The following is an 18704-nucleotide window of genomic DNA, read 5'->3' as shown; positions in this document are numbered from 1 at the left end:
TGTTAGGATATAATAAAAAAAAAATTTGGATTTAAAATAACGTTACCAAATAAATAAAAAATTTTTTTTGCTTATTAATCAATCATTATCATGTGTATACACTTGTTATGTGTCTAACACATCCCGGGAGTGCAGAATTATTAGGCAAATGAGTATTTGGACCACATCACCCTCTTTATGCATGTTGTCTTACTCCAAGTTGTATAGGCTCGAAAGCCTACTACAGATTAGGCATATTAGGTAATGTACAACTCTGTAATGAGAAGGTGTGTGGTCTAATGACATCAACACTCTATATCAGGTGTGCATAATTATTAGTCAATTTCCTTTTCTTTGTCAAAATGGGCCAAAAAAGGATTTGACAGACTCTGAAAAGTCCAAAATAGAGAGATATCTAGCAGAGGGATGCAGCACTCTTAAAGTTGCAAAGCTTCTGAAGCGTGATCATCAAACAAAAGAAGCGTGTGGAAAAACAAAGGTGCAAAATAACTGCCCATGAACTGAGAAAAGTTAAGCGTGCAGCTGCCAAGATGCCACTTGCCACAAGATTGGCCATATTTCAGAGCTGCAACATCACTGGGGTGCCCAAAAGCACAAGGTGTGCAATACCCAGAGACATGGCCAAGGTAAGAAAGGCTGAAAGACGATGACCACTGAACAAGACACACAAGCTGCAACGTCAAGACTGTGCCAATAAATATCTCAAGAAAGATTTTTCTAAGGTTTTATGGACTGCTGAAATGAGAGTGAGTCTTGATGGGCCAGATGGAAGAGCCCGTGGCTGGATTGGTAAAGTGCAGGGAGCTCCAGTCCGACTCAGACGCCAGCAAGGTGGTGGTGGAGTACTGGTTTGGGCTGGTATCATCAAAGATGAGCTTGTGGGGCCTTTTCGGATTGAGGATGGAGTCAAGCTCAATTCCCAGTCCTACTGCCAGATTATGGAAGAGACCTTCTTCAAGCAGTGGTACAGGAAAAAGTCACCATCCTTCAAGAAAAACATGATTTTCATGCAGGACAATGCTCCATCACACGTGTCAAAGTACTCCACAGCGTGGCTGGCAAGAAAGGGTATTAAATAAAAAAAAGTAATGACATGGCCTCCTTGTTCACCTGATCTGAACCCCATTGAGAACCTGTGGTCCATCATCAAATGTGGGATTTACAAGGAGGGAAAACAGTACACCTCTCTGAACAGTGTCTGGGAGGCTGTGGTTGCTGCTGCACGCAATGTTGATGGTGAACAGATCAAAACACTGACAGAATCCATGGATGTCAGGCTTTCGAGTGTCCTTGCAAAGAAAGGTGGCTATATTGGTCACTGATTTGTTTTAGTTTTGTTTTTAAATGTCAGAAATGTGTATTTGTGAATGTTGAGATGTTATATTGGTTTCACTTTTAAAAATAAATCATTGAAATGGGTATATATTTATTTTTTGGTTAAGTTGCCTAAAAATTCTGCACAGTAATAGTAGTCACCTGCACACACAGATATCCCCCGAAAATAACTAACACTAAAAACAAACTAAAAAATACTTCCAAAAAAAATCAGCTTTGATATTAATGAGTTTTTGGGGTTCATTGAGAACATGGTTGTTGTTCAATAATAAAATGAATCCTCAAAAATACAACTTGCCTAATAATTATGCACTACCTGTATACTTCTAGCATCAATACCATATTATGGTTCTACAATCTGACAGGTGCGCTTTATATGTTGTCCATTTTTATATCTACATTTTATTGTTGAAATGTTATTAATCATTGTGCACATATTTACCTTCCTGAACGAGGCTCACAGGACCGCTCTCTTCCTCCTGCTCTTCTGCTTGAGAAGTTGGGGTGGTGGGGGGGGGAAGCTCCTCAGCTTGCTCCTCAGCAGGAGCTGGGGTTGGGGAGTGGGAGGGCCCTGGCTGCTCCTCTTCATCCATCTCCTCCTCTGCCGCATCCTCCTCTGCCGCATCCTCCTCCTCCTCCTCATCGGCCTGGCGCCTTCTGCGCTTGGCGCGGATAACTGGCATTGGAGCTCCTATAATAACACAATGTTCATATATTATAAAAATGTTTTCTAATGACGTATGCAAATTCTGTGTACTCTGCTGTATTGTATATGAATACAAATTGATTTATATAGACAGTTAACCAATGGGACAATGTTATATTAAAGGGTCTTGTGGGCACTACAGGGGACTGAGCGTGAGCTGGGATGCAACCATGTTAAAATGAGCTGTTTTTGTCTCCTTTGTTTTGTTCAGACCATCTCATGTTAAAAAAAGGGCCTGATGGAGCACACGGGATTACTATAACAACCCCACTCCTAACACAGGAATTTAGTGGTAATCTATATATATAAAACTCAACGTGTGTGTGTGCATAAATGTATGTATGTATGTATGTATGTATGTATGTATGTATGTATGTTCCAGCATCACGTACAAACGGCTAAAGATATTTATATGAAACTTGGCACACAGGTTACTTATATGTCAGCCACAAACATAGGATAGGTGGTTTAAACCTTACCCACCCCCACTTGCCATGGTCGGGGTTTTTCTTTAAAGTCCCATGCAAAGCAATGGGAAAATTATGTTCCCACATAACTTCTGTGTTCCTGTCTGCTGTCCCATGTCTTTTTTCAACAGTACTATGAATACCTTGGCCGGTGGTGATATATGTTAGCACAACATGGCATCTTGGTTAACAACATCTGACCTTACATGAATTACATATGACCTTACATAACTGTCACCAAAGGAGCTGCGGTGGCTCCACACGATTGCCACTGCACTGACAAGTGATTCACCTCTGCAGCTAGGGGTTCGGATCCCGCTCTCGGCTACCTGTGAATTGAGTTTGGTGGTCTCAGCCCCGCCCCTGGTGGGTGTGCTATGCGAGGTTGGGTTGGGAGGACCCCCTCACACCCGCCATTGCCAACCGGGGCATGGAGAAAGGTGGCAGATTGCCTCTGGGGGAGGCCTCCCAACTCCTGCAGGCCGGCTCCTCTCTCTTTCGAGTTCACGCACAAAATACACTTTTTAAAAAAAAAACATAACTGTCAACAATAACTTACCTGGATGATATTTAGCCCGAAGACGTCTGACCTGAACCATTTGGCGCCTCTTCAGGTCAGACCACTTCTTAACAATTGCCTTGTGGTCATGTTGGCCGCCAAAGTCAGCGATTAGGGCGCTGACCACAGCCCTTTTCTCTGGCTGCCTCCGCAGCTCATCGTATCCTGTTTCCAGGAACTTCTGCAAGATGAAGAACAAAGTATATTGTAATACTTCTGTTGACAGCCTTATGGATATATGACGTAAATGTATGCTATTCAACAATTGGAAGCATTCTCGCCTTATTAATCAATGACAGGGGTAACATGAAAGATTTTATATCCTGCCATTTCGGTCGCCACCTTTTTTGCATATATATAGCAGCCATTATCATTTGCATAATTATGAATATATTATTAACAACACAGGATACACGTATAGGGGAGATATGCGTTGCTAACTCTTTTCCCTGTCAGGAGCCTAACGCCCCGGGGGGTCAGAGACGGGACCTTTTTCGGAGGACCACTGACGTATGTACCCGTCGCAGTTTTTTGTGATGTCACTCTTTAGGTGTGTGCACATTTTTCACTGCATCCGGGTGGAGTTTTTGGGTTGTGTTTTGCACGCCACAGGCTTTTCAACAGGAAAAAAACAGCTGGAGGCAGAATGGTTGCAAAACACTACGTGTTTGTTACTTAACTCTGGGTTTCAAGACCAGTCCACCTCCAGCTGTTGCAAAACTACTACTCCCATCAGCCACGGTCTGTCAGTGCATGCTAAGAATTTTACTTTTGCTGCATCTAGGGTGCCACAGTTTAGAGACCCGTGCATAAAGGCCTGAAAAATGGGGGCCTGCAGAACTTACAATACTAGAAGTGCCAGCATTCCCAGGCATGCTGGAAGTTGTAGTTCTGCAACATCTAAAGGGCAATATGTATTCGAACGTCCTTGGGCCTTGAGGACACTGAAGTCAGGACGTTCGCATACGTCCTATGTCCAAAAATTTTTTAAATTCATTATGCTAAATAACAAGGAAAAGTGCCTAAATACACATTTGCCAACCAGGGTGTCTGCAGCTGTCCAGGCATGCTGGGACTTGTAGTTTTGTAAAAGCAGGAGACACATTTTTTGTGAAATACTAATATATGATCATATATACTAACTTTTAAACTAGACTAAAATGCTGGGCTGGGCTGGGACTTGTAGTTTTGTAAAAGCAGGAGACACATTTTTGGTTAAATACTAATATCTGATCATATATACTAACTTTTAAACTAGACTTAAATGCAGTTGAAGATGATGAAATAACAGTGGTCAAAATACTTACACAAATCAGCAACTTTTCCTCAGACTTAGTGAAATTGCTTCCAACCATGTTGCTGTGTGATTGCGCTGCGATCATAAGTTGGAAACTGGCAAGGCTCCAGGAAATGGTCGCGTGTTGTTCGCGTGTTGATTGCGCTGCTTGGACCGAGATGGGTCCATATGGCTTCGGCTGTATGGACCACAGTAACTCTTTTCCCTGTCAGGAGCCTAGGAGCCTAACGCCCCGGGGGGTCAGAGACGGGACCTTTTCGGAGGACCACTGACGTATGCAACCGTCGCAGTTTTTTGTGATGTCACTCTTTAGGTGTGTGCAAATTTTTCCTTGCACCGGGTGGAGTTTTTGGGTTGTGTTTTGCACGCCACAGGCTTTTCAACAGAAAATAACCAGCTGGAGGCAGAATGGTTGCAAAACACTACGGGTTTGTTACCTAACTCTGGGTTTCAAGACCAGTCCACCTCCAGCTGTTGCAAAACTACTACTCCCATCAGCCACGGTCTGTCAGTGCATGCTAAGAATTTTACTTTTGCTGCATCTAGGGTGCCACAGTTTAGAGACCCGTGCATAAAGGCCTGAAAAATGGGGGCCTGCAGAACTTACAATACTAGAAGTGCCAGCATTCCCAGGCATGCTGGAAGTTGTAGTTCTGCAACATCTAAAGGGCAATATGTATTCGAACGTCCTTGGGCCTTGAGGACACTGAAGTCAGGACATTCGCATACGTCCTATGTCCAAAAAAATTTTAAATTCATTATGCTAAATAACAAGGAAAAGTGCCTAAATACACATTTGCCAACCAGGGTGTCTGCAGCTGTCCAGGCATGCTGGGACTTGTAGTTTTGTAAAAGCAGGAGACACATTTTTTGTGAAATACTAATATATGATCATATATACTAACTTTTAAACTAGACTAAAATGCTGGGCTGGGCTGGGACTTGTAGTTTTGTAAAAGCAGGAGACACATTTTTGGTTAAATACTAATATCTGATCATATATACTAACTTTTAAACTAGACTTAAATGCAGTTGAAGATGATGAAATAACAGTGGTCAAAATACTTACACAAATCAGCAACTTTTCCTCAGACTTAGTGAAATTGCTTCCAACCATGTTGCTGTAATATTGCGCTGCGATCATAAGTTGGAAACTGGCAAGGCTCCAGGAAATGGTCGCGTGTTGTTCGCGCAATTGCGCATGCGCGATCGAAAAATCGCAATCGCAATATGTATTTCGGTTAAAATATCATACATATTCGATTTCAGAGTGCTGCTACAGCAGTTTTCGAAATATCTGCAATCAATTTCGCATTCGCATGTTGCGATATTTCGATAAAATATCAGGAATATTCTGAGCCAATCAGAGCGCTCCTCCAGCATATCTCGAAATTGCGCAATAAATATCGCATTCGCATGTTGCGATATTTCGATAAAATATCACGAATATTCTAAGCCAATCAGAGAACTCCTCAAGCATATCTCGAAATTCCGCAATAAATATCGCATTCGCATGTTGCGATATTTCGATAAAATATCACGAATATTCTGAGCCAATCAGAGAACTCCTCAAGCATATCTCGAAATTCCGCAATAAATATCGCATTCGCATGTTGCGATATTTCGATAAAATATCACGAATATTCTAAGCCAATCAGAGCGCTCCTCCAGCATATCTCGAAATTCCGCAATAAATATCGCATTCGCATGTTGCGATATTTCGATAAAATATCACGAATATTCTAAGCCAATCAGAGCGCTCCTACCGTAGTTATTAAAAAATCGCAATTATTTTCGCATTCGCAATAGCGAAAAATCGCAATCAATTAATTTCGATAAAATATCACGAATATTCGAATTTAGCGAATATATCTCGAATATTCGAATATATATTCGAGATATATCGCGAAATCGAATATGGCATATTCTGCTCAACACTAGTCCCCAGGGCAGGACCCAAGGTCCCTAAACACTTTTTATGACAATACCATGCCTTTAAAATTAGCACTTTTGATTTTTCATGTTAATCTCCCATAGACCTTTAAACAGTGGGGTAGATTCACGTAGGGGCGCGCAATGATACGGCGGCGCAGCCGTAAGTCGCAGCGGCGTAGAGTAAATGGGGCCGGCGTAAGCGCGCGTAATTCAAATGTGGAAGGGGGGCGTGTTTTATGTAAATGTATGATGACCTGACGTGATTGACGTCCATGTACATATCCCAGTGTGCATTGCTTCCAAGTACGGCGGAACAATGTATTGGTTTCGACGTGAACGTAAATTACGTCCAGCCCTATTCGCGAACGACTTACGCAAACAACGTAAAAAAATTCAAATTTCGAAGCGGGAACGACGTCCATACTTAACATTGGCTGCGCCTCCTAATAGCAGGAACAACCTTACGCCGAAAAAGTCTAACGTAAACTACCTAAATACATTGCGACGGGCATACGTACGTTTGTGAATCGGCGTATCTAGGTTATTAGCATATTCTACGCTGACAACAACGGAAGCGCCTCTAGCGGCCAGCGTCAGAATGCACCCTAAGATACGACAGCGTAAGAGACTTATGCCAGACGTATCTTAGGCAAATGTCGGCGTATCTAGCTTTCTGAATACAGAAAGTAGATACGCCGGCGCAGATTTGAATTTACGCTGCATATCTATGGATACGCCGGCGTAAATTCTATCTGAATCTACCCCGTTTTTCCACGCCTTTTGAATTTGCTTCAAACACATGTTCGCTATTCGGCAAACAGGCGAACATCGGGCTCATCCCTAATCTTTATAAATGATAGGGTCTGGGATTAAAAGTAACATTTCTGTCTTTGCAGATGACACTAAGCTATGCAGTGGCCTAACGTCCTTACAGGATGTCTCCAATTTACAAGCCAACCTCAATGCACTTATTGGGCAACAAAGTGGCAAACGAGGTTTAATGTTGATAAATGTAAAGTTATGCACTTGGGGCTAAGAATATGCATGCATCATACATACTAGGGGGAGTGCAACTGGGGGAATCAATGGTGGAGAAGGATCTGGCGGTTCAGGTAGATCATAAGTTTGATAATAGAATGCAATGCCAAGATGCAGGTTCCAAATCAAGCAAAGTCCTTTCTTGTATTAAGAGAGGTATGGACAAATCATTAGTAAGACTTCATCTGAAATATGCAATTCAGTTTTGCAGTTCAGGGCAACCCTCCTTTTTTTTATAACATTTTTTTTTTTTTTATATATATATATTTTTTTATATCTTATTTTTTATTTTTATATATTTTTTATATATCTTTTTTTTATTTTTGTAAGGGGCCCAGAGGTCCCCAGGGCAATCCCCCCTTGTTTTTTTGTTCGTCAGCACCCAAAGCCCCCCAACCTCAATTTGTGGTGGCAGCACCCCCCGCTTCTCAATTCATGGCACCCCCCCACTTCTCAATTCACAGACCCCGCTACTCAATTTTCTCAATTAGCGGCAGCACCCCCCCTGCTTCTCAATTTCAGGCGGCAGAACCCCCCGGTTCTCTGCTCCAGGGGGCTCATGCCTGAAGCTGTGTAAGGGGCCCCATAATTCCTGATCGTGGCCCTGTCTAGAGGAAAAAAGATTTCATCTCCAAACACAGAAAGGTTTCTTTACAGTAAGAACTGTGAAAACGTAGACTTCCTTCCAGAGGTGGTTCTGGCCAGCTCAGTAGATTGCTTTAAAAAAAGCCTTTTAGCCAGATTCAGGAAACTTACGACGGGCGTATCAGTAGATACGCCGTCGTAACTCAGAATCTGTGCCGTCGTATATTTAAGTGTATTCTCAAATTGAGATACACTTAAATGTAGCTAATATACGACTGCCAGCGCCGTCGTATCTTAGCTGTCTATTTACGCCGGCCGCTAGGGGTGTGTACGCTGATTTACACCTAGAATGTGTAAATCAGCGAGATACGCCTATTCACGAACGTACGCTTGCCCGTCACAGTAAAGATACGCCATTTACGCAAGGAGTTTTCAGGCGTAAAGATATTCCACCAAAAAGATGGCGCAGCCGATGTTAAGTATGGACGTCGGTCCCGCGTCAAATTTTTACATTTTTACGTCGTTTGCGTAAGTCGTCCGTGAATGGGGTTGGGCGTAATTTACGTTCACGTTGAAACCAATGAGTCTTTGCGGCGTAATTTGGAGCATGCGCACTGGGATACGTCCACGGACGGCGCATGCGCTGTTCGTTCAAAACGTCATTTACGTGGGGTCATGCTTTATTTGATGAAAACAATGTGGAAGATGTGGGCGTGTGTTATGTAAACTTATTGTGACCCCACGTAAATGACGCTTTTTACAAACGGCGCATGCGCCGTCCGTGAAAGTATCCCAGTGTGCATGCTCCAAATTAACCCGCAAGAAACCAATGCTTTTGACGTGAACGTAAATGACGCCCAGCCCTATTGGCGAACGACTTACGCAAACGACGTAAAACGTGAAAAATTTTACGCTGTACCTAACATTGGTACGCCTTATCTACGCCTCATAGAGCAGGGGTAACTTTACGCCGGAAAAAGCCTTACGTAAACGGCGTATCTGTACTGCGACGGCCGGGCGTACGTTCGTGAATAGGCGTATCTAGCTGATTTACATATTTCTAGGCGTAAATCAGCGTACACGCCCCTAGCGGCCAGCGTAAATATGCAGTTAAGATACGACGGCGTAGGAGACTTACGCTGGTCGTATCTTATACAAATTCTGGCGTATCTGATTCTTTGAATCAGGTGCCAAGATACGACACCTCAGACTCAGAGATACAACGGCGTATCTGGAGATACGCCGTCATATCTCCTACATGAATCTGGGCCAAAATGTCTGGACAATATTGCACATATCACATGTAATCAACATAACGTTTTTATAAATAAAGCACAATGAGAATGGCATAATCTATTTAAATTGCCAAACATGTAATGGAGGAAAGTGAAAACAAAATTTAAGTACTTCACTAAAATGAGAGTAAATACATATTTCCTTGGTATAAGACATATTGAATGCAGTAAATTAAGGGAAATCTAAAATATTTTACAGTTGGGAGAATAAAACAGTTTTTAAATAAATCAGGTGCCCAAGCTTTTGTTATGTGCTTAACAACTCCAAAATTACTTGCAGTAATCTTAACATTCAAAACCCATTTACCAAGTGCATAGTAATCAAATCTTAACATCTGGGCAGGGTTTCCTGCTATTGGCACACTTGTTGTTTTCCCATGAATAGCTGGCACAAAGTTGGCTTTTTGCTATTTTATAAATCAATGAGTCACCAGTGTGTTCTATCTACTGCACATTTCCTTTTCCTTTTACATTACCTCAGATTTTTGAGGTTGTAGACATATATGTTTGAAGCACAACAAAATCTTACTTACATAACAAATGTCCATGCCAACATAATTCTGATTCGATTTAGGGACGAGTTTAAACAGGGATCGGCTAAAACAGCATGATGTTTGCAAACCCTGAACTTAGCGTGATGTTTCTACTAACCACTTGCCAACCACCTCACCTACATATACTGTGGCAGGTTGGCAGCGTTGCGTGAATTGCCATACCTGTATGGCGGCTCGTGCAGGCACAATTCCAGGTGGGAGCACGCTGTCGGTGGTGCGCTCTTGCTCCCGATGCACGCTGCTGGAGCCTGCCTGCGGGTCTGGTGGACTTGATGTCTGCTGGCAACCCGCAGTCACCTAGTACAGAGGCAGAACGGGTATCTGCCAGTGTACACAAGTGGATCCCCGTTCTGACAGGGGACATGTCAGAGATTTTCTGTTCCCAATGATCAGGAACAGTGATCTCTGTCATGTCCTAGTAAGCCTATGCCCACTACTGTTAATACACACCTAGTTAACACACTTAACCCCTTGATCACCCCCTGGGGTTAACCTCTTTCCTACCAGTATCATTTTTACATTGATCAGTGCATGTTTATAGCACTGATCAATATAATAATGTCACTGGTTCCCATAAAGTGTAATTTTGGGTCAGATTTGTCAGCCACAATGTTGCAGTCCTGCTATAAATCACAGATCACCAACATTACTAGTAAAAACAATAAAAAAACAATAAAAATTACTAGTAAAAACAATAAAATAAATAAAAGTCCCTAAATCTATCCCAAAGTTTGTAGACGCGATAACTTTTGCGCAAACCAATCAATATACGCCTATTGCAATATTTTTTTTTTCAGAAATATGTAGAAGAATATATATCAGCCTAAACTGATGAATAAGCATGTTTTTTGTTATATTTAGACTCGGGGGCTCATCTCACTTATCTTACACCTGTTTTAAAAAAGCTGAAAGAGGAGTTCCAGGCATCTCAATATATTTGACCCATGCATCTGGAAGAAAGATTATTCTTACTAGATTTTTTTTCTGGTCCTGCAAAATGAGTTACCAAAGTCATGTCTTCTCGAATTGAGATCATATCCATTTTGAATCACCCCTTAACCTTTTTCACTATGAACTGTGATGAGACTTAGCCTGGGCCTCCGTTTAGGAGATTAAATGAGTCTCTATTACAACTGCCTAAGATCTGTACCAAAATAGATAAGCAGCTACAGACTCACTATATTGAGAGTCCTCTTTTAATCCCATTTTGATCTCGGAGGCCCACAAATGCGTAGTACATGGTTCTTTCATTCATTTTGGGGCACAGAAAAAACACAAATGTACCCAGCAGAATGATAGCTTGAGAGTTAGGTCCCTAGAGGCGGCACATAAAAAAACCCTAGCAGCATCCCTTCTTACGGGCTTGACCAGGGCAAGGGAAGAATTCAATAATTTGCTATACCAACAGGGAAAAAAGAGGTTGGTATGGGCTAAACGTCACCTGTTTGAATATTCCAGCAAACTGGGCTCCATGCTGGCAAAAGTGTAATGTGGCCCTAGGAAAGTGACTTATATCGCCCACCTAATTGCCAACCAAGGGACAAAGTTAACATCCTCTGGGGAGATGGCAGAGGTATTTTGTGACAGGGGATTTACAACGCTCACAAACTCACAAACTATGATTGCTTGAGCCTGCCAGGTAACACATGCAGTCCTTGGGTATCCCCACTCTACTGAACCTGATATAGAAAGAGATTGAATCCCCCATCACTGTGGAAGAACTAGTGGTGGCCGTGGCTCAGAATAAGCCTCAGAAGGCCCCGTCCCCAATGGCTTCTCCTTTGCATACTACACAACTTTTTTTGACTGGCTGGCCCCCACTTCTTAGTGGCCTTTAACTCCCTAGAAAAATAAGGGTCCATGCTGAGGACCTACATCTCATTAATACTTAAGGAAGGAAAAAAATGGCTAATTGTGAGAATTACAGACCCATTGCCTTACCCAACTCAGACTTAAAACTTTTCTCTAACATCCTCACTAATAGACTTCTTCTGCTTGTCCCACAGCTAGCATGAGATGTGAGATAACATCAAGTGCTAAACCTTATCCATGCTGCACACTCCCCAAATACCCCCTCCTTAATTTCAGCTGAGAAGAAGTTTAACAGGGTGGACTGGCTCTTCATGAAGTCCAAACTTAGCCATATAGGCCCTGGACCCCATATGTTCCACTGGATTTTTAGTTGTACTCCAGCCTGTCGATGGTGATCAGGGTTAATGAATGGTGGCCAGAGTACTTTGACATCTCCAATGGAATGAGACAGGGCTTCTCCTTTCTCTGATATATTTTTTTTGACCCTGCACCCATTTTTGTGCTCCATATGGAGTATCCCTGAAGTGAAAGGATATGTTAAATCCTCTGGCCACTATAAACTCACAGCTTTTGCAGATGACTTAATATTCTTCATCGCTAACCCCTCACCACAATTTCAAATCTTTTAGAAGGTATATCTATCAAAATTGTCAGCTGTCAATATCATGATTCCAATGCAAGACAAATAAAATCTATGGGAATCCTTTCCTTTTCACTGGGTGGATAAACCACTAACGTATCTCGACACGAACATTACCAGGGACATTCATCATAACATCAAGCAGTATCTCACTCAGTGGCATGTGTTAACACTAACCTGGTTAGGTTATTATAGTTCCTTAAAAATGACAGTTCTTCCCTGGATACTCTTCCTTCTCCAGCCTCTACAAATACTACTCCCGGTTTCATTTATTTACCAAATACGATCACAATTCAGGACTTTTCTATGGTCTCAGATGCCACCCAGGCTAAACATCCACTTTTAACTGGACCTAAGAAAAGGGGAGGCATCAGAAGCATGGACGTATCTTGGTACTACAAAGCAGTCCATCTCTCCTTATTTATTGATTGGCATTGTTACAGGAGGGCCAAGCAGTAGCTATCCATAGAGATGGAGGATTCATCTATCCCAATCAGCAGAGCACTGGTTGAAGTCTAGAATCCCACTGGAAATTCAGGCCCATCCACTGATTGGCAGCACCCTAAAAGTGGCAGGGGTGGTTTTTCAGTCCGCCAATATTTTTCCTGCAACATCCCCATGATGCCTATGATTGGACATCCATATTTCTCACACAGAACCACCTACAGCATGGGTGCTCAGCCTGTGCTCAGCATGTGGCCCTCCAGCTGTTGCAGGACCACAAGTCCCATGAGGCATTGCAAGGCTGATAGGTACAAGCATGACCCCTAAAGGCAGAGGCATGATGGGACTTGTAGTTCTGCAACAGCTGGAGGGCCACAGGTTGAGCATCCATGACCTACAGTAATCTCAGGTGATTGACTTTAATTGGCAATTCTTGGTTTATAGACTTTTGGCCACATAGTTCATTAAAGCGGAGCTCCACTGTTCAAAAATATTAAAAGCCAGCAGCTACAAATACTGCAGCTGCTGACTTTTAATATATGGACACTTACCTGGAGTCTGCAGCAGAAGACGAGCAATCGCTCGTCTATCTGCTGCCCCCACCACCACCCTCGGTGAGGGAATCAGGAAGTGAAGTGTTCCGGATTCACTGCCCGATTCCCTACGGCGCATGCGTGAGGCGCGCAGCGCCGTCCTCACTGGTTCCCCGCTGTGTTCTGGGTGTTCTGGGAGCCGTGTGTTTCCCAGAACACAACGGGCGGGGGCGGGAAGTGACGCACTACCCGCAGAATCCCCGCAGAGAGGACTCCCGGAAGTGGGTGCAAATACCTGTCGTAGACAGGTATCTGTACCCCCTTCCCCCTGAAAGGTGTCAAATGTGACACCTGAAGGGGGGAGGATTCCGATGAGCTGAAGTTCCACTTTAGGGTGGAGCTCAGCTTTAATGACTCATTTGCTTTTCTCTGCCTCATCAGACCAGCCTCTAGATTTATGAAGCACTTTACAGATCATACATTTCCTCCAGACATTTCACAAATACTCTTATCCCTTTCACAAACTTACACAGTTTGAATCTATATGAAGGAAGGCAGAACCAATTAGACACACACTTTCACTTGAATATGGCCGATTGACCACCCCTGCCGACTCTCTGATGCCGAAGTATATTAACTAATGGGAATCCGACCTCAGAGCTAGGTTGTGATAGGTAGAAAAGCTCCTACACCAGGATACAATATTTTATCCTGGTAACAGGTCCCGTACCTACTTAAAGCGGAGGTTCACCCATAGCTTACACATTTTCCCCTTAGCTTCATGCTAGTTTTGTCTAGGGGAATCGGCTATTTGTTTTAAAATATGATCCGTACTTACCCGTTTACGAGATGCATCTTCTCCGCCGCTTTAGGGTATGGGCTGCGGGACTGGGCGTTCCTTCTTGATTGACAGTCTTCCGAGAGTCTTCCGACGGTCGCATCCATCGCGTCACGATTTTCCGAAAGAAGCCGAACGTCGGTGCGCAGGCGCAGTATAGAGCCGCACCGACGTTCGGCTTCTTTCGGCTACGAGTGACACGATGGATGCGACCGTTGGAAGCCTCTCGGAAGACTGTCAATCAAGAAGGAACGCCCGCTCCCGAAGACCCATACCCGGAAGCGACGGAGAAGATGCATCTCGAAAACGGGTAAGTACGGATCATATTTTAAAACAAATAGCCGATTCCCCTAGACACAACGAGCAGGAATCTAAGGGGAAAATAGAAAAAAAAAAGGAATTGGGTGAACTCCCGCTTTAACAAAATTGATCCAAGCATACCTGACACATATTGTCAATGCATAGAGGAAGTGGGCACAATTGCCCATGTTTTCTGGTATTGCCCTAATTTAAGGTCCTTCTGGGGGGACATGAAATTTACATTTTTTTTTTTTTCTCTGGATCTGAGACATAATCACTGGGAGTAGACAATGCTTTCATTTCCTCCTCCTTTATTCCCCTTAACCCGTTTGAGTTTTTCTTCTTCTTCTGTCATCTTCTGGGTCACAGCTATTTACGTTTCTATTGAAACAGCAAAGAATATACCAAAGTAGGTTTCCTCCTTCACATTACATATATGTTGTTCTATGAAATTTGATTTTTAGCTGCTGAAACTCTTTTTGCTATTACATCACAAAGACGCTGAGTATGATAAAAATACATAGTTTATTTTGAACATCATTAAAAAATATTTATATGAAAAGAGAAAAAAAAGTACATAGGTTTCCAGCTTAAAATGTCGACTCATACAGTTCTTGTTGGGCAGATTGGGGAAATCCCGACATGTTTGCCCAGTTAGGCTTCCTCAGGGGATGTATTTGTCTGCTCATTTACGTGCTTACCACCTAGTGCTCAATATACTACTTCAAGAAAATATAAGGTTTGCTATCATCCAGCCTAGTATTGAAGTTCAGTGGGATCACAGGAGGACCAGGCTACAATTGAGGACAAAAACAAAAGCCAATGTACCAATTATCATTCTATCCCAGTTCATCATAAGCCGGTGAATGCTTAAAAACATCAACAAAACTACACTTACTCAAACGGCTTAAAGAACCACTACACTTGGGTGGCAGATCCCTTGCAAGCTTGGAGATCAACAGACTCTAAATGAGAAAAGTGCAGAAAGCGGCAGTTGATTATCAGCTGTATGGTGTGCTCATTTTCCCATAGGTCAAATGACTAAAAATCACACTGTTGCAGATCTTCTATACAGCCTCCAGTTACCTGGAAAGCATAATGTGTCTGTATCAATTCAGAGGGGAAGACTCGCCTATAGTAAAGAAAGGACATGGACTCTCGACATTCGTGCGGCACCTACCTTATGCTGCTTATATACAGCCACGTGGCTCCAGCTTGTGTAATGGCCGGAGACGCCCACTTTATGTGTCTCCCTCCCACCCACTTATTAACCTGTGGTGTGTTAGGCCGTGTACACACGGTCGGTCCAAACTGGTGAAAACGGCCTGAAGTCCAGTTTCATCGGTCCAAATCGACCGTGTGTACGGCCCATCGGTCTGTTGTCTTTCCGTCAAAAATTTTAGAACTTGCTTTAAAATCGAACCGATGGACCGCTGCCCGATAGGTCCAAACCGATGGTTAGTACACAAAAGCATCGGTTCAAAACCCGCGCATGCTCAGAATCAAGTCGACGCATGCTTGGAAGCATTGAACTTTTGTTTTTTTCAGCATGTCGTGTGTTTTACTTCACTGCGTTCTGACCCAATAATTTTTTGAACTGATGGTGTGTACGCACATCAGACCATCAGGCCACTTCAGTGGTGAACCGATGAAAACGGTCTCATCGGTTTGGACCGACCGTGTGTACGCGGCCTTAAGGCAGCCCATTCATTATAAACACATCTTTTTAAAAAATTCAGCACACCACCACAGTGTATTATTCATTGTATATATGCAGCACCTCACAATAAATGGCACCATAACACACTGCACATAGAGCAGGTGCTTTGTCATGCATTGTTGTAATGTGCATTAATAATGAGAGTATTTTAGTGTGCATTGCCACAATGAAAAAAAGATTCCACAACCAATCAATATTTGTGTTTGGTAAATGAATCATTCTAATATAAAATAACAAACACAATTAAAATATTTAATGTAACTTTGGACTGTATGGTAATACCATGTATTGTTCCAATTACACACAGTATTATTTAATTTGTAGGCACAGCATCATGACCAAATGTTCATGTTGGATTGATGACATTTTCCCATATATATCTGGGTCAGGAAATTCAATAGATAAGCTTGAGCCTGTGATAGAATGTATTTTGTTTGCGTTGCATTGTTGGAACTTATAAGTAATGCTTTATCGCAGCGTAACGTAACCCGTTTACGTTACACCGCCGCAAGTTTTCAGTCTAAGTGCCCGATCCACAAAGCACTTACCTGTAAACTTGCGGCGGTGTATCGTAAACACGTCCGGCGCAAGGCGGCCCAATTCAAATGGGGCGGGTACCATTTAAATTAGGCACGCTCCCGCGCCGGACGTACTGCGCATGCTCCGTTCGCAAATTTCCCGACGTGCTTTGCGTGAAATTACGACGCGCCGACGTGTTGAGAATCGTGACGTGCGTAACATACTTACGCCGGGAAAACGAAAAAATTCAAAAGCGACGTGGGAAAGACGGGCATACTTTAACACGGTGGAGTAATTTTACACCATGTTAAAGTACCCCTAACTTTGCAATGGGAAACTAAGACTTGCGCCGACGTAACGACGGGAAAAACCTTTGTGGATCGCCGTAACTGCTAATTTGCATACCCGACGCTGGTTTACGACGCGAACTCCCCCCAGCGGCGGCCGAAGTATTGCATCCTAAGATGCGACGGTGTAAGTCAATTACACCTGTCGGATCTTAGGGCTAGCTATGCGTAACTGATTCTATGAATCAGTCGCATAGTTAGAACGGCCCTAAAACAGAGATACGACAGCGTATCAGGAGATACGCCGTCATATCTCTTTTGTGAATCTGGCCCTCAGTTATCTTAACATTATGCATTATGAAATGATTGTGACTATTGCCAATATTTTCATCATTGGCCCAGATTCAGCATAGCTTGCGCGATATTTGCGGGGGAGCAGGGCAACGATTTTGCCCTGCGCCCCCGCAAATATGTTGCGCTGCCCTCGATTCACGGAGCAGTAGCTCCGTGAACTGCGAGGGCGCGCCGGCAAATTTGCCCGGCGTAAGCGCGCGCAAGTTAAATGATCCCGCCGGGGGCGGGAATCATCTAAATTAGGCGCGCTCCCACGCCCAGCGTACATCGCATGCTCCGTCAGGAAACTTTCCCGACGTGCATTGCGGCAAATGACGTCGCAAGGACGTCATTTGCTTCAAACTGAACGTGAATGGCGTCCAGCGCCATTCACGAAGCACTTACGCAAACGCCGTGAAATTCAAATTTCACGGCGCGGGAAGGCCGGCTATACTTTAGCATTGGCTGTCCCTGCTATTAGAAAGGGCAGCCTTGCATTAAAGTTGCCGTATGGAAACTCCGTACCTGGCTTGCACGGGGGCCGCGCAAGTTTGTGAATCAGTTGGTAGTATGCAATGTGCATACTACACGCTGATCACAATGGGAGCGCCCCCTAGCGGCAAGCACAAGAATGCAGCCTAAAATCTGCAAGGCATAAGTGCCATATGCCGCGCAGATTTTAGGCTGCAGTCGGTGTAACAAGGTTCCTGAATCAGGAGCACTCGTTACACCGGAGCAAGTAAGCAATTGCGCCGTGTAACTTATGGTTACACGGGCGCAATTGCTTCTTGAATCTGGGCCAGTGTGTGCAATTCCTGTGATCAGTTCTTTTGTAGGGTGCAGGTAAGTGACTAGTCCTGGCTCTGCAGCTCTCCAACTGTGTTGGTTTAATGGCACTATATATCCATTAAGTATGACAAGAACAAGTAATTGTTTTGACATTTTGCAAAATAGAGTAGCAACTGGCCAGAAATGTATGCAAACTAAGAATCCCTGTTTATATGACTACCTTTGCTAGAAATATGCAGTGTATAGAAGTGTGATATAGGTTAATTCAGGGTTTTCAATGTCATAGTGTGGTCACACACCTCTAGCACCTGATGTGTTCTATATAATTTATTTGGATTTCACAAGCATTTCTTCAGTTCTATACTATTTCACAATTTTATCTTGTTCTCCTAAACTGTTTTCCTGAAATAATTCTAGAAAACTTAATAGCTAAATTTTAACAAGTCTTCCCTCCTCTATCCTATTTCAATTAGAGAGAAAGTCTTGAGGTAAACAGCTAATGCTCTTCTCTCTCTTTAGAAAATCCCATAATACTCTGTGATATTATTGAAAACCTACAGTACATTCAACTTAAAAAAAACAGTAAACTTAAAGCAGTATGGATACTGTAACTAACTTTGCAAAACATTTTATTATTGGTTGTTGATTTACCCCTGGCTCCCACTGATGAGATTTTGGATGCATTTTAGAATGCACTGAATCACATGAGAAGTGAAAT

The sequence above is a fragment of the Rana temporaria genome, chromosome 2, assembly GCF_905171775.1.
Source record: "Rana temporaria chromosome 2, aRanTem1.1, whole genome shotgun sequence".
Lineage (NCBI taxonomy): Eukaryota > Metazoa > Chordata > Amphibia > Anura > Ranidae > Rana > Rana temporaria.
Note: the sequence above shows the minus strand (reverse complement) of the source record.